Here is a 27,780-nt window from a genome sequence, read left to right on the forward strand (position 1 = left end):
GGGTGTCACACACTCACCAGACGACTTCTTCACTACTGTGTAATCCTATGTATGGGGAGACGCTGATCACTACAGAGATTCTAAGAATCCTTCACCTTTCCAGTCATTTCGCTGTTTTATTACTAGAGATAAGAGTGATGTCATGTGAGACTCTCACCTCTCCAGTTATCAAGGAGATGATCTCCAGGGTGAGGTCTAATATCATTGCAGCCATGTGGTTGCTGTCCTTCTCCATCCTTGGTGGGTCATCGATGGAAAGGACCATTGTCTTTAAAAAAAATTAGGGAGTCCTGTACCTAAGAAAATGGTGGAAATCAAGGAGAATTGAGAGCGCATTACATTTGGAAGAACATGTCAAGTAAAGTGTTTTACAAATTAAGAATTATAAAGGCATTACCAATAGTGTACTTAGCTATCTAACTCTTTTTTACATAGACTGGTGATAATAACATATCACTCAGCCGCCTGTGCCATGTAGTAAATACAGTGTTACACAGGACACACATCGGCAGTGTACCACATACAGCAGCCAGATCTAATCTTTATTTTGAGTATAAATCTCTTTATAAATGGGTAGTGTTGAGCGAATGTCAGGGAAAATTCAATTCACCGCAAAGCCGAATTTCCTCATGCTTCGTGGTAAAAAATCAATTTTCCCTGAAGTGAGGTAAAAAAAAAAGTCATACTTACCTCATCCATTTGAATGCGAAGAGCCTGCCGCCATCTTGATTGACGATCCCACGCGATATCTCGTGCGTGGTGACATATTGCGATCAAATGGATAAGTTATGTTTTTTTTTATTATAGACATTAATTAGAGAGAGCGAATTTCTCAAAATATGGATTCGGCCGCTTCACCGAATTTTCCAAAAAGATTCTATATAAAATTATTTGCGGCGAAGCTCGTTAAAAAAAAAATGCTATTTTCTGGCTGCAGAGAGCCTGTATAGTGGTGTAGAACACTGTGCCTTGCAGTAACACGCATAGGGAGTCTGCTGGGGTAGTGAAACAATACTGTCCGTATGACACGCACATGACAGGCGTCACTCTTAGAATCACTAAACACTTCACTTATTTGGGCAGTTACGAGGCAAAAATTGACCAAATAACTCAAGTGAGAACTCAGGTCAATGTCAGTGCCAGGTATAAAGAACCGTGCAGAGGCCCAAGATCCTACTGTAGCGTGAAAGTGCGCACTCCTTTTACATCATCTTTAGCTGATTCCACATAGATGTCTACAGAACCTGTTTTATTAAACGCTTATACAAGTGGAGCCCCCCTGAGGGGAGAGGGTGTCAACAGTAAGTTCGTATTGACGTTACTGATTATTTTACCCTTCCTCTTGTCAGTCAGAACAATAACCACCCAAAAGATGGATCCTGTCTTTTGAGCATTTGCCTTCACTCGGTCAGCATTTGGTCAATAATCCATCAGTATTGCTTAAAAAAAAAAAAAAAAGAAAAAACAGAAGTGCAGTCACGCGAACCTCCCGGATGCTGGTCAAGATCCAAAAATTAACAGCAAGGCGAATGAGATAGAGATAGAGATTAGAGATTAGAGATAACCTCTCACAAAGCCAATCCCATACAGGAGCACAAATTGTTGAAAAATAATTCAGAATTAGAAAAACATAATTAAGTATTGATTGGCTTTTATCTCCTTTAATTATTATATTCAGAGATGGGCGAATCGAAGTTGACGAAGTCGAATTCTATCTGTATTTCAGGAAAAATTCGATTTGCCCTAAAGTCAAATTTCCTCGCGCTCGGTGGTAACGAATCATATTTTTTCTAAAATGGCTGCTGCACAAGTGAGAAAGAGGAAGTAAGAACCCTAGCAATGAGGGATCACCCATAATGCCAAGCCTTTTACAGTAAAGTTGCAGAGAGAGGCGTTACAAGTACTAGGGACAGTGTTTAGGAAAGACTTTATTCACCAAAAATTACTATTGAGCAGTTCAGGGACAGATTATTCATAGTGCACAGATATAATTGGGTTCAGGTCCAGTGACTGGAGGCCAGGTCATCTGGTGCAGCACCCCATCACTCTTCTTTATGGTCAAATAGACCTTACACAGCCTGGAGGTGTGTTTGGGGTCATTGTCCTGTTGAAAAATAAATGATGGTCCGACTAAACGCAAACCGGATGGAATAGCATGCCGCTGCAAGATGCTGTGGTAGCCATGCTGGGTCAGTATGCCTTCAATTTTGAATAAATCCCCAACAGTATCACCGGCAAAGCACCCCCACACCATCACACCTCCTCCTCCATGCTTCACGGTGGGAACCAGGCATGTAGAGTCCACCCGTTCACCTTTTCTGCGTCGCACAAAGACACGGTGGTTGGAACCAAAGATCTCAAATTTGGACTCATCAGACTAAAGCACAGATTTCCACTGGTCTAATGTCCATTCCTTGTGTTCTTTAGCCCAAACAAGTCTCTTCTGCTTGTTGCCTGTCCTTAGCAGTGGTTTCCTAGCAGATATTCTACCATGAAGGCCTGATTCACACAGTCTCCTCTTAACAGTTGTTCTAGAGATGTGTCTGCTGCTAGAACTCTGTGTGGCATTGACCTGGTCTCTAATCTGAGCTGCTGTTAACCTGCGATTTCTGAGGCTGGTGACTCGGATGAACTTATCCTCCGCAGCAGAGGTGACTCTTTGTCTTCCTTTCCTGGGGCGGTCTGCATGTGAGCCAGTTTCTTTGTAGCGCTTGATGGTTTTTGTGACTGCACTTGGGGACACTTTAAAAGTTTTCCCAATTTTTCGGACTGACTGACCTACCTTCATTTCTTAAAGTAATGATGGCCACTCGTTTTTCTTTACTTAGCTGCTTTTTTCTTGCCATAATACAAATTCTAACAGTCTATTCAGTAGGACTATCAGCGGTGTATCCACCTGACTTCTCCACAACGCAACTGATGGTCCCAACCCCATATATAAGGCAAGAAATCCCACTTATTAAACCTGACAGGGCACACCTGTAAAGTGAAAACCATTTCAGGTGACTACCTCTTGAAGCTTATCAAGAGAATGCCAAGAGTGTGCAAAGCAGTAATCAAAGCAAAAGGTGGCTACTTTGAAGAACCTAGAATATGACATATTTTCAGTTGTTTCACACTTTTTTGTTATGTATATAATTCCACATGTGTTAATTCATAGTTTTGATGCCTTCAGTGTGAATCTACAATTTTCATAATCATGAAAATAAAGAAAACTCTTTGAATGAGAAGGTGTGTCCTTTTGGTCTGTACTGTACATCTATTCTAATCTAATCTACAAATACTATATACAGCACTGGCGCATATATATACGAGCTAGAGCCACATCCACACTCACAGACATCCCAGAGGTCCACCACTTACTCTGGTATATTCCAGCCTTCTTTACATTGTTCTCTCCAATCGACTTCTGGTAACATCAGTGGCGTACCAAGGGGGGGGGGCGGGCTGCCCCGGGTGCCACTCACAAGGGGGGTGCCTGACGGAGTCACCCGTCCCCGGCTCCATCCACTGCTGCGACGCGACTCCGCCAGGCGCCGGCTTCGGTCCGGTGGACGTTATGTTTTATCTGACTGGCTTAGAACGATTACGGCTGCTGCCGTTATGTCGACTCAATGCGAAAATAATGTGAGTTGCAGTTCGCGATATGAACACCAGGTGTCGCTGTTGCTGAGGCTAAACAGTCAGCCAATGAGCAGCGGCGGGGGAAACCGGGCCGCGCGTGCGCCCTGGGATTATTGAGGTCAGGGAGTGATCAGCTGGGGTGGGTGCAGTGTGTGCACTTCTATGGGAGAAGTGAGGCAGAGGCGGGACGTAGGGGCCGGGGGTTAGCATCATCCTCCCGGGGAGGGGGGCATAAGGGCTCCTCTGGCGAAAGAGGAAGTTAAGTAGTCAGGGCACAGACTGGGGATAACTTTAGGAGGGCTGCTTTGTATCTGGGGGGTAATCAGCTGGACGAATAGACTGATATTGTGTTGTGGACTATGAGGCTCAGTTAGGCGTGTGCAGTGCAGTGATTGCAGCTCTGGAGAAGAAGGTGCTGCACTATGCATCAGCTGTCTGCAAATTTACATGCCATGGCCGCTGTGGGCAAATGTGCCACCCTGTACCCCGGGATTGTCCTGCTCCTCACCTGCTCTCTGGCCCTAGGTAAGCCTCCCAGCGGCGCTCTAGTGGGCATTAACCACTGTGCAACTTTCTAATGTTTACTGTCTATCAGTTCTTCATCACTTACAAGATCTCTGTTTGCTGTCAGTGAATGGCGGTCTTTCCTGACCTTGTCGTGCTCACACAGCTGAAGGTATGAGTATTACGGGGGGGAATGTGTCATTGGCGGTGGTTTTGGTGTCAGTCTTAAGTCTCTTTGTATGAAATGGCGCACAGTCGGCGGCGGGCGGCGCGCAACATGACGTGATGACGTCACGACGCTGACGCCGCGCCTTCACGGATCAGAAGAAGGATCCATCCATTATACCAGCGGTCGGACGGCCGGACGGCGGGCATCATCAAAATAAATGTGATACACGAGTAAAGTAAATAATTGTGTAATTAAGGGGGGGTGTACCGTGTAATTAAGGTGGGGAAAAGAGAGGGTGTAATTAAGGGGGGGGGTGCAGGATTTGTTCATTTTATTGATGGGGATTTGGATTTTTTTTCTTTTTGGTGCAGATGGAAAGTAATTTTTTTTAAGGGGGTGCAGGTTTTTATTTTATTAACCACCTCCGGACCGCCTAACGCAGATGTGCGAGACGCGAGATTTCCTGTGAACGCGTGCACACAGGCGCGCGCGCTCACAGGAACGGAAGGTAAGCGTTAGCGAGTGGATCTCCAGCCTGCCAGCGGCGATCGCTCGCTGGCAGGCTGGAGATGTGATTTTTTTTAACCCCTAACAGGTATATTAGACGCGGTTTTGATAACAGCGTCTAATATACCTGCTACCTGGTCCTCTGGTGGTCCCTTTTGTTTGGATCGACCACCAGAGGACACAGGCAGCTCAGTAAAGTACCACAAAACACCACTACACTACACTACACCCCACCTGTCACTTATTAACCCCTTATGAACCACTGATCACCCCATATAGACTCCCTGATCACCCCCCTGTCATTGATCACCCCCCTGTCATTGATCACCCCCCTGTAAGGCTCCATTAAGACGTCGTTATGATTTTTACGGATCCACTGATATATAGATCGGATCCGCAAAACACATGCAGACCTCTGAATGGAGCCTTACAGGGGGGTGATCAATGACGGAGGTCATTGATCACCCCCCTGTAAGGCTCCATTCAGACGTCCGCATGTGTTTTGCGGATCCGAAAATTTGTAATAAATATTATTGAAAACATTGAAAAAAGTTTGTGCATGTTTTCTTAACTTTCTTGGGGGGGGGGTGCCAAACAAAGGGTTCGCCCCGGGTGCCAAATGCTCTAGGTACGCCCCTGGGTAACATGATGCTCTAGGTACGCCCCTCTGCTATGTACCACCCCTTTTGTTGTCACTTCAGAAACATGGAGAGAAGCTCAAAAAGTTGCAAATTATGACACAAATATGGTTTGCATCATCATCTACAATTTTTTAACACCACAATAGTGGCATGACCACATTAATAGATACCCCTCAATAACTTTATAGCTTGTATTATTGTGGATATGGTGATTTATTTAGCATTTTCTTTAGGGATTTGAGTTTTACATTGACAGGTAGCCTTCTACCTTAGTCTCACCACTTAGATGCCATGGTCAGTATTGACTGGTTGTGATAGAAGAAGAGCTCTATAATACAGACCCACATGATCGGCACAGGTCAGGAAGGGGCTAAAGAGAAGTCCTGTGTCTGTCTTGTCAGTTGCCAATTTCCTCTAATCTCTGGTGTTCTGCCCTGGGGTCAGTGATGGATCCGGTGTTTGTCCTGCTGTTCTCACAGCTGCAGGTTTGTTACTATCACATTTGTGTGCAATTATTTACCCTCAACTGTGCAAACCCCAATCACTGCGGCCATCACTCAACCCGCAATACCATCAGCATTAAAGCGCTATTCCCATCACATAACGTGAGATTCTATCACTGTCACGGCGTGGTGTGGGAACTATCTCCACACCGAACACAGAAGACGGAGGGGAAAGGCATTAGGCCTAAAAACTAGGTATAGGGGGATGGTCACACCTAGTGAGTCCCTAATCTGAGTTCTGACTACTGACAGCATAAACACACCTTGATTGCAGAAATGTTCATACACAGAAACCTAAGCCCTATCTCACCCTAAGAGGGCCCTAAAGATAGTGTCAGGACAATGGATAGCCAATTTCTCCCCAGCTAAAGGAATAGGAGACCCCATCAGGCCTAATACCAAAAAGGTAGGGGAAATACAACAAACAAAGAAAGACACTTAACTCCGAAGAATGCAGACGAGCAGGAACTCAGAGGAGAACTAAGACCAGCTCTTCCAACATCTAAAAGGAGCCATCAACTGCATAGCATGATGGGTGAGGTCAGACTAAACAGGAGTTGGAATGACTACTTAATCTACACCTGAGACAAGAGGTGTGGTCATGACCAGCAACAACATTGAACAAAGTGAAACCAAAAGGACTGTCAGATAACATCACGTGCAGCCAGTCTCTTAGATCTCCTGACCCCTGTCACTGGAGAGACCGTGACAGTACCCACCCCTTCTGCGGGTGGCATCTGGACACCCAGGACCTACCTTATCCAGATTAGCTCTGTGGAAGGCTTTTACCAGACGACTAGCATTGACGTCGGTCGCTGGAACCCACATCCTCTCCTCTGGTCCGTAACCCCTCCAGTGAACGAGATACTGGAGGAATCTACAGAGAACTCGGGAGTCCACTATCCTGGCAATCTGAAATTCCAGATCACCATCCACCATGACCAGGGGGGGAGGCAAGGAGGACGGTTCGACAGATTCGACATATCTCTTCCACAACGACTTATGGAACACATTATGAATTTTCAAAGCCTGAGGAAGTTCAAGACGAAAGGCTACCGGGCTAATAATGGCAGTGATCTTATATGGTCCAATAAACCTTGGACGCAACATCCAGGAAGGTACTTTCAACTTAACGGTTCTTGTGGACAGCCACACAGAATCACCCACTCTCAGGTCCGGACCATTCATACGTCTCCTGTCAGCCACACGTTTATACTTGCTGCCATTTTTTTTAAGATTATTTTGAATTTTCCGCCAAATAGATGACAAAGAAGAGGAAAAGCATTCCTCCTCCGGTATAATAGAAGTCTCCGTACCAGAAAATGTGCCAAATTGCGGGTGAAACCCATATGCCCCAAAAAACATAGACTTATCAGTGGACTCCTGTCTACGGTTATTTATGGCAAACTCAGCTAAAGACAAAAATGAAGATCATTCTTCCTGGTTCTCGGAGACAAAACATCTGAAATAAGTCTCCAGATTCTGGTTAGTGCGTTCAGTCTGTCCGTTTGACTGAGGATAAAAGGCCGAAGAGAAGGACAATTGTACCCCCAGACGAGTACAGAATGCCTTCCAGAATTTGAAAACAAACTGATTTCCTCTATCAGACACCACATCAGAAGGAATACCATGTAATTTCACGATCGACAAACACTTGTGCAAGAGTTTTAGCATTAGGTAGACCAGTCAATGCTATAAAGTGCGCCATCTTACTAAAGCAATCAACATCCACCAAAATCCCAGTTTTTCCTGAAGAATTAGGTAAATCTGTGATAAAATCCACGGATAAATGAGTCGAAGGTAGGTCGGGACGAGATGGGCAACGGAAGTAAAGATCCGGAAGGCCGAGTATGTGTCACCTTAGCACGTGCACAAGTACTACAAGCAGACACATAGTCCTCAACACACTTACGCAACCCCGGCCACCAAAATCTACGAGAGATCGACAGTGGATCCGATCCCAGGGTCTCCTGTGAGAACCGTACAGTGATGTTACTCGAACACCTTGTGACGTCATTCAGAAGGAACAAACAACTTCCCCGGAGGACAAGAATCCGGAGCATCTCCATAGGCCTCTGCCTTAAGGTCGGGATATACTGTAGAGCGGATATAACTACCCCCTCAGACAATATTGGACCTGGATCTTCCGAATCACCCCCCACCCCAGGAAAGCTACGTGACAAAGCATCAGCCTTGACATTCTTGACCCCAGGGCAATAGATGACGAAATTAAATCTGGTAAAAAACAACGACCATCTAGCCTGCCTTGAGTTTAGTCGTTCAGCCGATTCCAGGTAAGCCATATTTTTGTGATCCGTAAGCACAGTAATAGGATGAATTGCTCCTTCCAACCAATGACCCGACTCCTCGAAAGCTAATTTGATGGCCAATAACTCTCTATTATCCACGTCATCATTTCTTTCTGCGGCCGAGAGTTTCTTAGAGAAGAATGCACATGGACGCCATTTACTAGATGAAGGACCCTGTGACAAGACTGCTCCTACCCCCATCTCGGATGTGTCAGCCTATGGCTGTGACACATCTGGTTGCACCAGCATAGGACCAGAAGCAAAACATTCATTCACCACTGAGAAGGCTTGTAATGCATCAGACCAGGTTGAGACATCCGAACCCTTCCTAGTCATGTCCGTTAAAGGTTTAACAACAGACGAGTAGTTCAAAATTAATTTATGGTAGTAGTTGGTGAACCCCAAAAACCGCATAAGCGCTTTCAAATTTTTGGGTCGATCCCAGTTCAACACAGCACGGACCTTCTCTGGATACATACTAAAACCTGAAGATGAGAGCAGATAGCCCAGGAATTGCACTTCCTGAACTGCAAATACACACTTCTCCATCTTAGCATACAATTTATTCTCTCATAGGATCTGCAAGTCTCACGTGATCCTGATGAGTCTCCATGTCTGGAGAATAAATTAGTATGTCATCCAGATACACAATAACAAACCTCCCCACCAAATGATAAAAGATATCATTAATAAAATGTTGGAAAACCACAGGAGCATTCGTTAACCCAAACGGCATGACCAGACTCTCAAAATGACCCTCTGGGGTATTAAACGTCGTCTTCCATTCATCCCCTTCTTCGATCCTGACCAGATTATATGCCCCCCTTAAATCCAACCTGGAGAACACCTTGGCACTGACAATCTGGTTAAACAAGTCAGGAATCAAAGGAAGGGCATACTGATCACGGACCGTAATCCGATTGAGCTTACAGAAATCCAGACATGGCCTAAGAGTTCGGTCTTTTTTCTTTACAAAGAAAAACCCTTACGCCACTGGGGACTTGGAAGGTCTAATATGTCCCTTAGCCAAACTCTTGGCAATATACTCTCGCATGGCTGCTCTTTTGGGTTCAGAAAGCTTTTATATAGCCTAGATTTAGGCAACTTCGCTCCGGGAATACGACTGATAAGACAATCATATTCCCAATGTGGGGGTAACCCCTGGCAACCACTCTCACAGAATACATCAGAAAAATCTGAAATGAAGGAGGGTACAGCGTTAAAGGTCAAGACATAAACAGATGTATTAAGGCAGTTGTCCATGCAATAATAACTCCAATCGAGAATCTGTCTTGCTTGCCAGTCAATGGTAGGATTACGTTTGTTAAACCATGGTAAACCCAGAACTAACTGTCACGGACGGTGTACAGGAAACAAAACAAAGCAACATGCATATATGACTGAGTGGATCCAAAGCTAAGGAACCAAAAGGGAGACCCCTGCACAAGACCTGAGACTTTCCCTGGCTGCTCAGCCTATGCAAAGATCCCAGAGGTGGATGGTTGCATATCCACATACCTCGACTATATAACCCTTGAACACCCTACAATAGTGAGGGGACACGACCACCGGCTCCCTACACCAGACACGGAGGGAGTCAGGGTCACCTGGGATCCAGCAAACAGAAAATAACAGATAAATGTTCAGCACTTAACTTTGTAGCAGACTGGAAAACAAAATCAGCATGCACACACACTCCAGGAAGTAGTATAAGCCGCCCAGTAATGCACCACGGGGAGGAATTTAAAGGGAAGCAATCAGTCCAACCACATGACAGCTGAGAGAGGCCAATGAGATGAGGAACTGAACAGCACAACAAAGAGAACTCAAGGAGGAGGTTCTGAAAGGCTTCTGTCAGAGCTTCTCAGCTGTCTGGTTGTGACAGTACCCCTCCCTCTACGAGTGGACTCCGGACACTCAGAGCCCACCTTCTCAGGATGGGACCTATGGAAAGCCCTGATGACACGAGAGGCCTTAATGTCCGTCACTGGGACCCACATCCTCTCCTCAGGACCATAACCCTCCCAATGAACAAGGTACTGAAGAGAACCGCGGACAAGACGAGAATCCACAATCCTAGAGACCTGAAATTCAAGATTCCCATCAACCATTATCGGAGGAGGAGGCAAAGGCGAGGGTACAATGGGTTGAACATAAGGTTTCAATAAGGACTTATGAAAAACATTATGGATCTTCCAAGTCTGAGGAAGATCAAGACGGTAGGCAACAGGATTGATGACAGACAGGATTTTGTAAGGCCCAATAAACCTAGGACCCAACTTCCAGGAGGGAACCTTCAATTTGATATTCTTGGTAGACAACCACACCAGATCACCAACATTCAGGTCCGGACCAAGCACGCGTCTCTTATCTGCCACACGCTTATATCTCTCACTCATGCTCTTTAGATTATCCTGAATCTTTTGCCAAATAGATGACAAAGACGAGGAGAATCTGTCCTCATCAGGTAAACCAGAAGACCCCTCTCCCGAGAAAGTCCCAAACTGCGGATTAAACCCATATGCACCAAAAAATGGTGACTTATCAGAGGACTCCTGACGACGGTTATTTAAAGCAAACTCAGCAAGGGACAAAAAAGAACACCAATCCTCTTGATTCTCCGCCACAAAACAGCGCAGATATGTCTCCAGATTCTGATTGACGCGCTCTGTCTGGCCATTCGACTGCGGGTGGAAAGCAGAAGAGAATGACAACCGAACCCCCAAGCGAGAACAGAAAGCCTTCCAGAATCTGGAAACAAACTGCGTGCCCCTATCAGAGACTATGTCTGAAGGAATACCGTGCAATTTGACAATGTGATCAATAAATGCCTGCGCCAGCGTCTTAGCATTGGGCAAACCAGGAAAAGGGATGAAATGCACCATTTTGCTAAAACGGTCCACCACCACCAGAATCACATTCTTCCCTGAGGAACGAGGCAGGTCTGTTATAAAGTCCATGGACAGATGTGTCCAAGGACGGGAAGGAATGGGTAAGGGAAGGAGAGGACCTGATGGCCGTGAATGAGGAACTTTGGCACGAGGGCAAGTCTCGCAGGCTGCCACAAAACCCTCAACCGACTTACGAAGCGCAGGCCACCAGAATCTCCGAGCAATGAGATCCAGTGTGGCTCTTGCCCCCGGGTGCCCAGCAAGGACCGTATCGTGGTGTTCCTTAAAAATCTTGTGTCTTAAAGCGAGAGGCACAAACAACCTCCCAGGAGGACAAAGATCAGGAGCCTCGGACTGGGCTGCCTGCACCTCTGCCTCCAATTCAGAAAAAAGAGCAGAGACCACCACACCTTCAGCCAAAATGGGACCCGGGTCTTCAAAATTCCCGCCTCCCGGAAAACAATGTGACAGGGCATCCGCCTTCACATTCTTAACCCCAGGGCGGAACGTGACAACAAAATTAAACCTAGAAAAGAACAAAGACCATCTGGCCTGTCTCGGGTTCAGACGCTTGGCTGACTCCAAGTAGGCCAGATTTTTATGGTCAGTAAATACGGTAATAGGGTGTCTGGCTCCCTCTAGCCAATGGCGCCATTCCTCAAAAGCCAACTTGATGGCCAACAATTCCCTATCTCCCACATCGTAATTTCTCTCCGCGGAGGAGAGTTTTTTCGAGAAAAGCTTCTGTCAGAGCTTCTCAGCTGTCTGGTTGTGACACCAACGGAGCAGGCAGACCCTCCAGCTAAAAGCACAAAATGGATTCCTGATAAAAATCACCCACTCTTAAACGGATGTCCTGCAACATCTGTGACAAACATTTCTCAGTAAGTGGTGCGGAGTCTATTGCAAACACTGAAATATTTTTCTGTAAAGCACTTGTTGTCAACCCATACATACAAAGGAACTGAGCATTGACTAGGTTAACCCCTGCCCCACTGTCAAATGAACACCTCAATTCCCACAGTTTTGGACTCTAGCACCAACTCGGCAGACAGGAGAAATAGGTTATTACTAGTAAAAGACAAAAGTAAGTTCTCTGACTCCCCACCCACACCACTAAGAATAAGATGGGAATTCGAAGTTTTTTTCTTTTGTTTTTACCTTGACGCTGAACATGAGGATAAACATTAACAAAATGTCCCTTTTTTCCACAGAAAAAACACTCGCTTCTTATGACTAAGGCCCCTTTCAAACGAGAGAGTTTTCCGCGCGAGTGCAATGCGTGACGCGACCGCATTGCACACGCAATGAATCCGGACTTATTCATTTCAGTGTGTCTGTGTACATGAGCGTTGGTTATCACGCATCGCTTGTGCGTTGCGTGAAAATGGCAGCATTTTCTATATTCAGCGTTTTTTACACAACGCTGGCCCCACAGAAGTTAATGGGGCTGCATGAAAAACTAATTGCATCCACAAGCAAGTGCGGATGCGATGTGTTTTTCACTGATGGTTGCTAAGAGATGTTGTTTATAAACCTTCAGTTTTTTATCACGCATGTGAAAAACGCATCAAAACGCATTGTACCCGCGCAATAAAAACTGAACAACTGAAAGCAATCGCAAACAAAACTGACTGAACTTGCTTGCGAAATGGTGCGAGTTTTCCTGAACGCGTCTGGACCTAATCCGTATAGCTCGTGTGCAAGAGGCCTAACACTCTTGCAAGTAGGTCCAGGGGTAGCTCCCCCTAACTGCATAGGTTTTTCACCAGGCATAAACTCAGGAGTCTCTCCACCCAGAGTTTCAGAGGAAGCCGCCATATTATATGATAGTTCGTCCTGAGAGTGAGGGAACTTAGATCTCTCAGGTGTCTATCTATACGTACAGCAAGGGACGTAGCCGCTTCCAATGACTCGGGATTTTTGTAAAAAGTCAACGCGTCCTGTATCTTCTCGTATAATCCCTGGCAAAATTGGCTATGGAGAGCTGGATCATTCCACGCCGTAGGCCATCTCCTAATTTCAGAGCAATAGATTTCTGCAGAACGATCTCCCTGCAGTATACCACATAACCTGGTCTTGGCCAGGGAGATCCAATCCGGGTCATTGTAAATAAGACCTAGAGCTCTGAAAAATTAATCTACCAACCGGAGGGACAGTGATCCGGTCGGTAGAGAAAAAGCCCAAGACTGAGCGTCCCCTTTAAGCAACGAAATGATAATACCAACTCTTTGGCCCCCTTCACATGAGCGAGTTTTCCACGCGGTGCAATGCGTGACGTGAACACATAGCACCCGCACTGAATCCCGACTTATTCATTTCAATGGGTCTGTGTACATGAGCGGTTTTTTTTCACGCATCAGTTCTGCATTGCGTGAAAAACTGAGCATGTTCTAAAGGCCCCTTGCAGACGAGGGTGTCCGGATAGGATCTAGATGCGTTGCGGTGAACCCGCGCGAGTAGTTACCCATTTGCAGTCAGTTTTGACTGCAATTGCGTTCCGTTGTTCAGTATTTATCGCACGGGTGCAATGCGTTTTGCACGCACGTTATAAAAAACTGAATGTGGTACCCAGACCCGAACTTCTTCATTGAAGTTCAGGTTTGGGTTCAAGGTTGTGTAGATTGTAAAATATAATAATAATTTAACTTACCTTAATACACTTGTTAGCGCAGCCAGCATCTCTTCTGTCTTCTTCTTTGAAGAATAGGACCTTTGATGACGTCACTGCGCTCATCGCATGGTCCATCACATGATCTTTTACCATAGTGATGGATCATGCGACGGACCATGTGATGAGTGTAGTGACGTCACCACAGGTCCTTTTCCTGTGCACAGCAAAGGTGAAAACAGAAGAGAAGCCGGGCTGCGCGAGCAAATGGATTAAGGCGAGTTACATTTTTTTATTTTTTTTATTTTAACCCCTCCAGCCCTATTGTACTATGCATTCTCTATTAGGAATGTTATTATTTTCCCTTATAACTATGTTATAAGGGAAAATGATAATGATCAGGTCCCCATTCCGATCGTCTCCTAGCAACCGTGTGTGAAAATCGCACCGCATACGCACTTGCTTGCGGATGCTTGCGATTTTCACGCAGCCCCATTCACTTCTATTGGGCCTGCGTTGCGTGAAAAATGCACAATATAAAACATGCTGTGATTTTCACGCAACGCAAGTGATGCATGAAAATCACTGCTCATGTGCACAGCCCCATAGAAATGAATGGGTCTGGATTCAGTGCGGGTGCAATGCACTCACCTGACGCATTGCACCCGCGTGGAAAACTCGCCCGTGTGAAAGGGGCCATTTTTCATGCAGCCCTGGCCCCATAGAAGTGAATTGGGCTTCAGTAAAAAACGCATTGCATCCGGAAGCAAGTGCGAATGCAATACGTTTTTCACTGATGGTTGCTAGGAGATGTTGTTTGTAAACCTTCAGTTTTTTATCACGGGTGTGAAAAACGCATTGCACCCACGCAGACAAAACTGAACCCAATCGCAGACAAAACTGACTGAACTTGCTTGCAAAATGGTGCGAGTTTCACTAAAAGAACCCTGAACCCATCCGACACGCTCATGTGAAAGAGGCCTTAGGAACAGTGTGGAAAACTCGCTCGTGTGAAAGGGGCTCTAAAGTACAATTTACACGACTCTCTGAACCAAATGAAATTATCGCTTCCCCCCAAAAAAAAAAATCGATACGGAAGTGCAACCTTAAGTTCAGGACAGGCCTGGTAACTACTATGGGCACCAGCAGCCTGTGATCCCTGGATCTGCATGCGGAGGTCGGCTACCTCCAAAGACAGACCCTGCAATTGTCCAGCCAGTGCAGAAATAGTGTCCATAGCCTCACTGACACAAACAAAAATGACGGTTTGCGGCGGTTGATAATGTCATGGCGTGGTGTGGGAACTAACTCCACACCAAACACAGAGGGGGAGGGGAAAGGTATTAGGCTGGAAACTAGAAATAGGGGGATGGTCACACCTAGCGAGTCCCTAATCAGAGCCCTGACTACTGACAGCATGAACAGACCTTGAAGGTAGGAATTTTCATACAAAGGAAACTAGGCCCTATCTCACCCTAACAGGGCCCTGAAATAGTGTCAGGACAACGGATGGCCTGTTCCTTTCCAGCTGAAAGAACAGGAGACCCCCTCAGGCCTAATACCAAAAAGTTGGGGAAGTACAACAAACAAGAAATAAAGGAAGTATGCGGTCCAAAAGGAGCCAACAACCTCATAGCATGATGGCTGAGGTCAGACTAAACAGGAGTGTGAATGACCACTTAATCTACACCTGAGACAAGAGGTGTGGTCATGACCAGCAACAACATTGAACAAAGTGAAACGCCAGTCTCTTAGATCTCCTGACCCCTGTCACTGGAGAGACCGTGATAATCACTAGGACTCGTCATCACTGTGCGGTAGGTGGGGGCTCGCCTCTATCAGGACCCCACTAATCCTGAGAATGAAGGGGCTGCAGAGCTGCTTTACTACTGAATCTTCTCAACAGTTCCTGCTCATTAGAGATCCGGCCTCCACTGTGCAGGGACAGTGAGGAGAGGACACAGCGCTGCAGCCCCTTCATCTAGAAGAGGTTTTCCCCACCGATCACACACTGACTCTATATCCTAGCGATATCACAGAAAATTGTGTGATGGAAGACAGCTCTAACCCAGGAGAACAGCCACTCTTACAGGAATCTGGGGTCTCATAATATTCCAGAAGGAGAGCAAACATGTCTGAGGAGAAATCCCCTTCTGAACTCTAGACTGTGTGAGCAGAGAAGAGACTTTATATAGCCAGTGCAGCCGGGTCCTGGCTGGACCTGCTATATATAAGCTATAGAACAGCTCTATTCTAATAAACCCAGAACCAAGTCACACATCCCCTGACCAACAAGGAAGTGCCTTGTTCATCCTCCGATGAACAAAGAAGTGCGGCTTCTACTAAAGGCACATAACATTGCCTATAGAGAAGGTGACGCTCAGGCCTATAGTACATCAAGGGCAGACCTGAAGAGGGGCATCAAGAAGGCCAAGCACAGCTACAAGCTTAAAGTGGAGCAAGAATTTGTCAACTCTGACCCACGACGCATGTGGCTAGGCATTCAGGCCAACTCTGACTATAAGCTCAGCAATTCCACACTGACAGCAAAGACTGTGTCCTCCCTCAATGAGCAAAATGACTTCTACGCTAATTTTGATAAGGACAATAAGGAAAAGTTTGCCAAAACCCTACCCTCTGACCACCATACCTTCACTCTCACCTTTATAGATGTCCATAACACGCTGAGCATTATCAACGCTCTCAAGGCTGCTGACCCTGATGGCATTCCTGGACCTGGCTTCGAAAATGTGCTCAGCAGCTTGCAGGGGTCTTCACTGACATCTTTAGCCTGTAGCTTTCCCAGGCAGTAGTACCAGCGTGCTTCAAGGCCACCTCTATTGTGCCAGTGCAAAACACTCATAACCAATGTGCCTGAACGACTATTGAAATGTAGCACTCAAGCCTATCATTATGAAGTGCTTTGAGCGACTGGTCCTAGAGCACCTCAAGTTATGCTTGCCCCCCACACTGGATCCTCACCAATTTGCCTATCGAAGTAATAGGAGTACTGTGTGCCGAGCCCGTTCCTCTATTCCACAGGGCTGTGTGCCGAGCCCGTTCCTCTACTCCACAGGGCTGTGTGCCGAGCCCGTTCCTCTACTCCACAGGGCTGTGTGCCGAGCCCGTTCCTCTACTCCACAGGGCTGTGTGCCGAGCCCGTTCCTCTACTCCACAGGGCTGTGTGCCGAGCCCGTTCCTCTACTCCACAGGGCTGTGTGCCGAGCCCGTTCCTCTACTCCACAGGGCTGTGTGCCGAGCCCGTTCCTCTACTCCACAGGGCTGTGTGCCGAGCCCGTTCCTCTACTCCACAGGGCTGTGTGCCGAGCCCGTTCCTCTACTCCACAGGGCTGTGTGCCGAGCCCGTTCCTCTACTCCACAGGGCTGTGTGCCGAGCCCGTTCCTCTACTCCACAGGGCTGTGTGCCGAGCCCGTTCCTCTACTCCACAGGGCTGTGTGCCGAACGCATTCCTCTACTCCACAGGGTTGTGTGATGAGCCCGCTCCTCTACTCCACCGGGCTGTGTGCCAAACGCATTCCTCTACTCCACAGGGTTGTGTGCTGAGCCCGTTCCTCTACTCCCTTTTCACCTAGGACTGCAGGCCTAGGTATGGATCCAATTCCATCATCAAGTTTGCAGATGACACCACGGCGATTGGTCTCATCACTGACAACGGTGAGTCTGACTATAGGCACCTAGCTGTGTGGTGCGCCGACAATAACCTGCTCCTGAATACCAGCAAAACAAAAGAGCTCATTGTGGACTTCAGGAAAGAGAAGACACCGGGTAACTTCTATCGCTGTGCGATAGAGAGCATTCTGACCGACTGTTTTACAGTCTAGTATGGGAATTGCTCTGTTGCTGACCACAAGGCGCTGCAGGGGGTGGTGAAAAACGCCCAACGCATCACAGGGACGACACTCCCTGCCATTGAGGATGTTGACAAGAAGAGATGTCTACGTCAGGCACGCATCATGCTTAGGAACTCCTCTCATCCTGCCAATAAACTCTTCCAGTTACTTCCCTCAAGAAGGCACTACAGGACTAGAGTTGAGCGAACACCTGGATGTTCGAATTCGAGAAGTTCGGCCGAACTTCCCGGAAATGTTTGGGTTCGGGATCCGAACTTCTCCCCGAACCCCATTGAAGTCAATGGGGACCCGAACTGTTTGGCACTAAAAAGGCTGTAAAACAGCCCAGGAAAGGGCTAGAGGGCTGCAAAAGGCAGCAACATGTAGGTAAATCCCATGCAAACAAATGTGGATATGGAAATGATTTAAAATAAAAATAAAAATTTACCAATATCAATTGGAGAGAGGTCCCATAGCAGAGACTCAGGCTTTATGTCACCCACCACTGGAACAGGCCACTGTCAGATATTTAGGCCCCGGCACCCAGACAGAGGAGAGAGGTCCGATTGCAAAGAATCAGGCTTCATGTCATAGCAGAGAATCAGGCTTTATGTCACCCAACACTGGAACAGGCCACTGTCAGATATTTTTAGGCCACGGCACCCAGACAGAGGAGAGAAGTCCCATAGCAGAGAATCAGGCTTCATGTCACCTAACACTGGAACAGGCCACTGTCAGATATTTTTAGGCCCCGGCACCCAGACAGAGGAGAGGTTCTTTCAACTTTGGGTTGCCCCGCAATATAATGGTAAAATGAAAATAAAAAAAAGAGGATTGAATGAGGAAGTGCCCTGGAGTACAAGAATATATGGTTAAGGGGAGGTAGTTATAAATGTCTAATCTGCACAAGGGATGGACAGGTCCTGTGGGATCCATGCCTGGTTCATTTTTATGAACGTCAGCTTGTCCACATTAGCTGTAGACAGGCGGCTGCGTTTGTCTGTAATGACGCCTCCTGCCGTGCTGAATACACTTTCAGACAAAACGCTGGCTGCCGGGCAGGCCAGCACCTCCAAGGCATAAAAGGCTAGCTCTGGCCACGTGGACAATTTGGAGACCCAGAAGTTGAATGGGGCCGAACCATCAGTCAGTACGTGGAGGGGTGTGCACACGTACTGTTCCACCATGTTAGTGAAATGTTGCTTCCTGCTAACACGTTTCGTATCATGTGGTGGTGCAGTTAGCTGTGGCGTGTTGACAGAACTTTTCCACATCTCTGCTATGCTAACCCTTCCCTCAGAGGAGCTGGCCGTGACACAGCTGCGTTGGCGACCTCTTGCTCCTCCTCTGCCTTCGCCTTGGGCTTCCACTTGTTCCCCTGTGACATTTGGGAATGCTCTCAGTAGCGCGTCTACCAACGTGCACTTGTACTCGCGCATCTTCCTATCATGCTCCAGTGCAGGAAGTAAGGTGGGCACATTGTCTTTGTACCGGGGATCCAGCATGGTGGCAACCCAGTAGTCCGCACATGTTAAAATGTGGGCAACTCTGCTGTAGTTGCGCAGGCACTGCAGCATGTAATTGCTCATGTGTGCCAGGCTGCCCAGAGGCAAGGACAAGCTGTCCTCTGTGGGAGGCGTATCATCATCGTCCTGCGTTTCCTCCCAGCCTTCTCCTCATCCTTGTCCTCCTCGTCCTCCAGTAGTGAGCCCTGTCTGGCCACATTTGTACCTGGCCTCTGCTGTTGCAAAAAACCTCCCTCTGAGTCACTTCTAAGAGACTGGCCTGAAAGTGCTAAAAATGACCCCTCTTCCTCCTCCTCCTCCTCCTCCTGGGCCACCTCCTCTTCCATCATCGCCCTAAGTGTTTTCTCAAGGAGACATAGAAGTAGTATTGTAACGCTGATAACGGCATCATTGCCACTGGCCATGTTGGTGGAGTACTCGAAACAGCGCAACAGGGCACACAGGTCTCACATGGGAGGCCCAGTCATTGGTGGTGAAGTGGTGCTGTTCCGCAGTGCGACTGACCCGTGCGTGCTGCAGCTGAAACTCCACTATGGCCTGCTGCTGCACGCACAGTCTGTTCAGCATGTGCAAGGTGGAGTTCCACCTGGTGGGAACGTCGCATATGAGGCGGTGAGCGGAAGGCCGAAGTTACGCTGTAGCGTACACAGGCGAGCAGCGGCAGGATGGGAATGCCGAAAGCGCGCACAGACGGCCCGCACTTTATGCAGCAGCTCTGACATGTCGGGGTAGTTGTGAATGAACTTCTGCACCACCAAATTCAGCACATGCACCAGGCAAGGGATGTGCGTCAAACCGGCTAGTCCCAGAGCTGCAACAAGATTTTGCCTATTATCGCACACCACCAGGCCGGGCTTGAGGCTCACCGCCAGCAACCACTCGTCGGTCTGTTGTTCAATACCCCGCCACAACTCCTGCGCGGTGTGGGGCCTGTCCCCCAAACATATGAGTTTCAGAATGGCCTGCTGACGTTTACCCCGGGCTGTGCTGAAGTTGGTGGTGAAGGTGTGTGGCTGACTGGATGAGCAGGTGGAAGAAGAGGAGGAGGAAGAAGCCGAGTAGGAGGAGGAGGCTACAAAGAAAGAATGTTGCCCTGCGATCCTTGGCTGCGGAAGGACGTGCGCAAAACAGCTCTCCGCCTGGGGCCCAGCCGCCACTACAATTACCCAGTGTGCAGTTAGGGAAATATAGCGTCCCTGGCCGTGCTTACTGGTCCACGTATCTGTGGTTGTGCTCGGATCGGCTCATGACGAGAGGATACCCTACCTAAGCCTATACTCCCCCCCCCCCACCTAGAAGCAGCAGAGTTGTGCCGGAACTGCTTATTGAAGGGTAGCCTAAAGGGCGCCACACCAATGATGAGTCCTGAAAAGAAGGGAGGGCTCCTGGGTGGGTCGAAAGCATTCGAACCGACAAGTGGGGGCAGGAGAGCCAGGTTTAAATAGTTAAAGCCCCGCCTCACCTCACACAAACACGGCACTCTTAATTGCCTGCCACTTGTGCTCGGATCGGCTCATGACGAGAGGATACCCTACCTAAGCCTATACTCCCCCCCCCCCCCCCCACCTAGAAGCAGCAGAGTTGTGCCGGAACTGCTTATTGAAGGGTAGCCTAAAGGGCGCCACACCAATGATGAGTCCTGAAAAGAAGGGAGGGCTCCTGGGTGGGTCGAAAGCATTCGAACCGACAAGTGGGGGCAGGAGAGCCAGGTTTAAATAGTTAAAGCCCCGCCTCACCTCACACAAACACGGCACTCTTAATTGCCTGCCACTTGTGCTCGGATCGGCTCATGACGAGAGGATACCCTACCTAAGCCTATACTCCCCCCCCCCCCCCCACCTAGAAGCAGCAGAGTTGTGCCGGAACTGCTTATTGAAGGGTAGCCTAAAGGGGCCAAAAGAACCATGCATAGGAGTTTGAAAAGACTTTAATAACAGAAACTACAAAACCAAAGCTCGGAAAGCCAGTGACATTTCGTGTTGAGGATCCGGTATATATCGCATGTAACACGCGGAACTCCAACGACCCAACCATTTGATGACATGTACTGGCACCTTATGCATGGACGCCGCAGCTGCAGCGCCAATGCGAAAGGAATGTCCTGTGATCGCGAGAGGATCGACCCCTGAACCTGTCAACAAAATCCGAATGTACCTAAGAAATGCCGTGGTGGTTAGCCGGGCACTGCCTAGTTCAAGTAAGGGAGAACCTGCCGGCTTGGACTTAATACTACGTAGCCAAGCGTCCAGGGCCTGCACCGGACACCATCTGTTGGCCGTAGGGAAGTATCTGACCTCCACCGATTCCCCCAGCCGTGACGTCTTGGACGAGGCCAAAGTAAGGACATAGATGGACCCGCGCCGGATGAGCTGACCTTTCTGCAAGCACCCAGCCGGCGTATTGGTGCCCATGAGCTCGCCTGGCCTGAGGAATCCATAGAAGGCCAGGTACAAGGCTGTTTCTACCAGAGCGCTTACCTGCAGCCCGAACGGTTTACACTGCAGTTTGTCTGTCACTGACCAGAACAAGCTGCCAGTGAATGGCTGACGCACATGTCGCCTCACAACAGACATCTTGCGCAAACCCTTCAACGCCGCTTTGATAGGGTGGGCGGAGAAGAGTGACGGTAGGTCCGGATGTAGCATGTACCAGTGATACTGAATACCTGCCAGGTATAGTTTCACCGTGCTATGGGCCAGGTTTAATTGAGAGTGGCAAAACCCAATGAAGCCCAATAGGTGAGTGATAGGCCCCAGGCCAGCAGCCGGGTAGGTGTTCTCATACCGCTGAAACAGGCGCCAAGCTGTCTTGTAAGCCCTCAAAGTATTACTGGACAAGGAATTGGCCATCAGTCTCTTAGCTATGGTGAGATGGGAGACTAGTCCAAGCGCAGCTGGGACTGGTGAGGAATTGGCGTTGGCAACCGATCTGCCCCTGGACAAACCTAAAAGAAAAGTGGAAAATTAAGGCGGGACAGGGCATCTGCAGCGACGTTGCGGTCTCCACTAATGTGTCTTCATATAAAACGAAAATTATGCATCAAAGATAGCCAGACGAACCTCCTCACGAATGACATGACCAATTTGGAACTAGACCTGCCCTTCATGATAATGTCCACAACTGCCGTGTTGTCAGTGACGAATAGGACCGTGCAGTTTCTCCACAGCTCGCCCCAGGCCACTGCTGCCCCCACCAAGGGATATACCTCAAACAAGGCGGAACATGAAGAGAAACCTGGGATGGACGCGACCTCCGGCGGCCAAGGACCAGCGAACCAATGGTTGCCGTGCAGTGCGGCGAAGCCGACTGACGACAAGGCATCAGTGTGGACTACTGGAGACTGGTTCGAGACCACCGGAACGAAGAGTGACACACCGTTCCAGTGATTCAAAAACCTGTCCCACATAACCAGGTCAGCCATGGCCTCTGGACCTAAACGTACCATTTCGTCCTGCGCGCGGGCCTGCGGGAGTAGCGCCAAGAGCCTGGATATGAAGGACCTACCTTGGGGAATAATAAGCATGGCGAAGTTGAGCATGCCTAACAGGGATTGCAGGTCAGCTCTGGAAGCCACTCTCACTTGAGCCCACCTATGCACGACCTGCCTAATCCTGTCTAACTTATGAGGTGGGAGACTCGCTTGCAAGCGCACTGTATCTAAACGTATTCCCAAAAAGGTAATGGTGGTGTCGGGGCCTTCTACTTTATGGGAAGCTATTGGCACATTAAGATCTGAAAACACCGTCTGCAAGCGCTGTAGGTCCTGAGGCTGCCGTGCCGGGGGCTCGATAAGAAGGAAGTCGTCCAGGTAATGGGTGACATGGCTGACCCTAAAGACATCTGACAACACCCAATGCAAAGCGCTCGCCAACTGATCAAATAGCCACAGACTAGACTTGGACCCGAAGGTCAGTTTGCTGGCAAAGTAGTACTGCCCTTGCCACTTAATCCCATGCCACTGCCAGAGCTCTGGCTGGATGGGAAGCAGTTTAAAGGCGTCTGTGATATCTGCCTTGGATAACCAGGCCCCTCTCCCGAACTTGAGTATGACCTCAATAGCCTCATCGATAGAGGCGTATCTCATGGAGAATTCGTCCGAGGGGATCAACGAATTCAGACTGGGGACTGGTAAGGAATGTGGGGCCGACAAGTCGTAAACCAACCTCTTTTTATTGGAAAACTTGCCAGTCACCACACCGACCGGGTTAACCCTCCAGCAATCGAACGGAGGCTTATGCACTGGGCCGATCACATAACCCTTGTCTAGCTCGAGTTGGATTAACTGCGTGACCGTCTCGGGATCTCTGGTAGCTGACAAAAAGTTCCTGCATTCATGCAGGGCTTGAGGAAGGGCAAGCAAGCCTGTGTGGAAGCCGTACCGCAGACCGTTGAGCACAAATTGTACCCAAGCTGAGTCTGGATGTCCGGCTAGGAAACAGGCGAGGAGATCCACGTTAACCACGCTTAGTCATGCGTGACTCCCCCCTCTTTGCGTGCAAGCGACGCGGGGGTGGGCCCTGAAACACAGGGTACATAGGTGCAACAATCTGCATTGATTGTAGTGACATATCGCATAATTAAAGTTGTTGCATAACGGTGACTTGCCGAGGTACTTCACCGGGCGACCCAACTTGTCTATGGACATGGAAAGCCTACTAGCCGGCTGGGTGGGGAGAACGCTAGTTACGGAAGGCCCAGCTGCGCTACCGCTCTCTGAACACCAGCCGGCCGTGTGGGCGTAAGAACCGCAACCAGTGCAAGTTGGAGCCTTCAAACCCGCAAAGTGACGGCAAAACAACTCTGTATCCATCTGTGACCAATCTATGACCTGCTTACACTGAGCAAGTGTGACCGCTGCCTTGGCCGAGAAGGAGCGGTGATAATCAAAGAAGGTAGTGCCTCCATATTTGTAGCCTAGATCAACTACTTTAAACAAATACAGGTCAAACTCCTCCCTCCTAAGGGGGCTAACGGAGCACACCACATCCCGGTAAAGGCTGAACGCCAACACAAATTCGGCCACATTTAGTTTCCTGTTCAGCCTTGTGTCCCTAGACTTGAGCACAACAGAGACCTCTCTGCAGGATATGGTCTTGTTGTCCGGGGCTTTGTGTGCTGGCACGAGAAGAGACGCCAGATTGACGTCCTTTCCTTCCAGAATTTCCTGCCGGATATTAGCAGGTACAAAGTGGGATGGTGCTATCGTAGAAGAAAAGCTGGACCCACCCGGCACTGCGGAGGCTGATGAACTGGCGACGGGCACCGTCTGCATTCCTGTATCGAACGCTGCAGGCCGGGCCTCGACAGTCTCCAGTCTAGCCTGCATATCTGACACAGATGCACCCATGACGTTGATAGCAGCATGCAGCTGCATGAGGGAAGTCAGAATGGTACTAAGGGAAACCTCCTCTCGACTAGGAGCCGCCGATTGTGCAGACAGAAGGTGGTAAAGTTCAGCCTTCCTCGCGGAGGCCGGGAACGGAATCCCCCTTCTTGACAATTCTGCCGTCAGCTTAGGGACGGTCCACGACCTTATCGGCAACTCCGCCGACCGCACGGACTGCTGCTCCCCGCTGTCCCGAGAAGACGAGGACCCCTCCGGTAGAAATTCCTGAGACATCTCCCTACTGAAAGAAATTCAACTCAAGTAACCACACCAAAGCTTACAACTACCTACTGGCCAGACAAGGCCAGATCTGCCCCAGGGGGGAAAGCCTAGCACCCGTGGCTAAGGTCCGAAGGCGCCCACGGTCATGACCAGAAGCGCTGCCAGGTCTCAAGGCCTGGCCGGGTAGGGATTCTGAAGTCAGCAGTCAGTGAGGAGGTCCACGTCCCGTAGAGTTTTATGATCGTGGCCGGGTGAAGCGGCTAAACTGACAACGGCACGGCTGAGGGTGTACTGTGACTGGAACCCATTGGGAGACTGAGGCCTGACCGGACCTCACTGTGACCGTGAAGGCTGAGCTCCGAGGCCGTGGCTGACCCGAGTGCGTAAACGTGATGCCACTTTCCCGTAGCTATACCCGTCAAGTGCCTGTAGTCAAACGGGAGTGCAAGCCGAGTCTGTGGATGTGACCGACTAGCCCCAGTAGCCGTGAGGGGACCCTACATCGAGAGTAGCGGTAACGGATCATTGCCAGTAGACGTGGTAGTATTACCTCACAAGTCTGTTGACGTGAGACGAATGCCTGCAGTCGTGGCAGGGCTATATACGGAGTCTGTAGTCGTGACAGACTAATGCCTGCAGTCGTGGCAGGGCTTTATAAACGAGTCTGTAGTCGTGACAGACTAATGCCTGCAGTCGTAGCAGGGCTTTATAAACGAGTCTGTAGTCGTGACAGACTAATGCCTGCAGTCGTGGCAGGGCTTTATAAACGAGTCTGTAGTCGTGACAGACTAATGCCTGCAGTCGTGGCAGGGCTTTATAACGAGTCTGCAGTCGTGACAGATGATTTTATTTTACTTTTTCCACCAAAGGCCACGACTGTAGGTGCCGCCCTGCAGACATGCGTCAGCGGCCTGAGCATAGATAGGCCACCATACCCAGTCCCCCAGCCCACGGAGGAGTAAAGGGGCGGACCACGCCTGCGCACCACACCTGACTCACCTGGCGGCCATGACAGCCACAAACCCTGCAGTATCGCAAAGTAGCCAACCACCTGCGGACCTGAATAGACAAGGACAGACATGTGAGTAAGCGAACCCCGACTGAGTAACCCCTCACCCACGCAACTGCCCCCTAGCTACGAACCAGCATGTCGTGGCCGCGCCCCGTACCGACCCCCTAACGTCCAACGTGTCGTATCGGATGTGGGCGACCAGGTTACACGCCCGAGGTGTAGTGGCAATCATCATGGCGACGCGGCTGCGAACGCGGTGGGCTATTACTAATTGTGTGGCACTACATCTGTACATGTAATACCCCCCTTTTCCTTTTTTTTTTCTCGTTTCCAATTACTTTATTTATTCATTTCCCTTCTTATTTATTTATCTCCCTTTGCATTCAATGGCCTGACGCCTGCCCCCTGCCCCAGTGTGCCTAGAACTGGTGTGAGAACAGAGCCCTGCTCCTGACTGCAGTACCGGACATGGCCTGTAGGTGTCGCCCTATCTACATGCCGGAACCTGCTGGAGCGCCGAAGCCAGTGAGCCGCACTGTGAAACCGGTGAGCGGCGCATGAGTGCGGGAATGAACTCGCTGCAGAGGGCCACAGGTGAGGGGCGACCGAGGAGGGTGTAGCACTGCCTGGGGGACGCTGCATTTGAGTGGAAATACGGAGCCAACATAGGTGGGCTGGGGACAGATAGCAACGGGCGGCAGCCTGGTATAGCATACATAACGAGACGGGTGGGCAGCCACCCGGCCTACCTATTTAAAGCAGCGATGAGCCCGACGCACCTGACCACGCGAACTACCAGGAGACACACGACTTCTCTGGAACGGATGCCAACCCACGAGCCGATCCGAAAGCATTCGAACCGACAAGTGGGGGCAGGAGAGCCAGGTTTAAATAGTTAAAGCCCCGCCTCCCCTCACACAAACACGGCACTCTTTAATTGCCTACCACTTAGGTGGACCTTGCCACAGATGGCGTTGCGCAGTGCACACTTGATTTTATCGGATACTTGGTTGTGCAGGGAAGGCACGGCTCTCTTGGAGAAGTAGTGGCGGCTGGGAACAACATACTGTGGGACAGCAAGCGACATGAGCTGTTTGAAGCTGTCTGTGTCCACCAGCCTAAATGACAGCATTTCATAGGCCAGTAGTTTAGAAATGCTGGCATTCAGGGCCAGGGATCGAGGGTGGCTAGGTGGGAATTTACGCTTTCTCTCAAATGTTTGTGAGATGGAGAGCTGAACGCTGCCGTGTGACATGGTTGAGACGCTTGGTGACGGAGGTGGTGGTGTTGGTGGTACATCCCCTGTTTGCTGGGCGGCAGGTGCCAACGTTCCTCCAGAGGCGGAGGAAGAGGCCGAGGCGGCAGCAGCAGAAGAGGCCGAGGCGGCAGCAGCAGAAGAGGTAGCAGGGGGAGCCTGAGTGACTTCCTTGGTTTTAAGGTGTTTACTCCACTGCAGTTTCAAAAAGCGCCAAACCTGAACCCAAACTTTTACGAAAATGTTCGGGTTCGGGTCCGTGTCACGAACACCCCAAAATTCGGTACAAACCCGAACTATACAGTTCGGGTTCGCTCATCCCTATACAGGACCCTTCAGGCTAAAACCAGCAGGTTTAGGAACAGTTTCTTCCCCACATAGACACCTGTATACATAACTTATTTGTACATAATCTGTCCATAACTATTCCTACTTTTTACACTTTCCTTATCTGTATATAACTTGTTGCACTGCTGCCCTTTGCTCTTCTGATTAGATGCTGTAGAACTGTATTCCGTTACCCTGCACTTCACATGTGTAATGACAATAAGGTTGAATCAAACCAATAACTGACCTGCAGATCTCACCTCCTGGGGCTGCAGGACCTGCGATGATGTCACACTGGTCACATGACAGGAAGTGCTGCACAGTGAGAAACCTTTACTGCTTTACTCCTCCCCTCATGTGACTGATCACATGACCATGACATCATCACAGGTCCTGCAGGCACTATAATAGAACTTGTTAGGATAAGTTCGGGTATAGTCT

General features: G+C 49.1%; 1 protein-coding gene and 1 long non-coding RNA gene across 2 annotated transcripts in view; one reads left to right on the plus strand and one right to left on the minus strand.

Annotated features, from left to right (window-relative positions):
- On the minus strand, nt 1-27,632 carry LOC122934880. Its single transcript, XR_006388736.1, has 3 exons — nt 27,587-27,632; nt 158-296; nt 1-45 (listed from the first exon to the last, which is right to left on the minus strand). It is a non-coding gene; the product is annotated as an uncharacterized LOC122934880 (long non-coding RNA).
- LOC122934742 (oocyte zinc finger protein XlCOF6-like) overlaps nt 1-27,780 on the plus strand; it is a 398,458-nt gene that overhangs the window by 223,866 nt on the left and 146,812 nt on the right. The window lies entirely within an intron of this gene.

This window comes from Bufo gargarizans, chromosome 4 (assembly GCF_014858855.1).
Source record: "Bufo gargarizans isolate SCDJY-AF-19 chromosome 4, ASM1485885v1, whole genome shotgun sequence".
Lineage (NCBI taxonomy): Eukaryota > Metazoa > Chordata > Amphibia > Anura > Bufonidae > Bufo > Bufo gargarizans.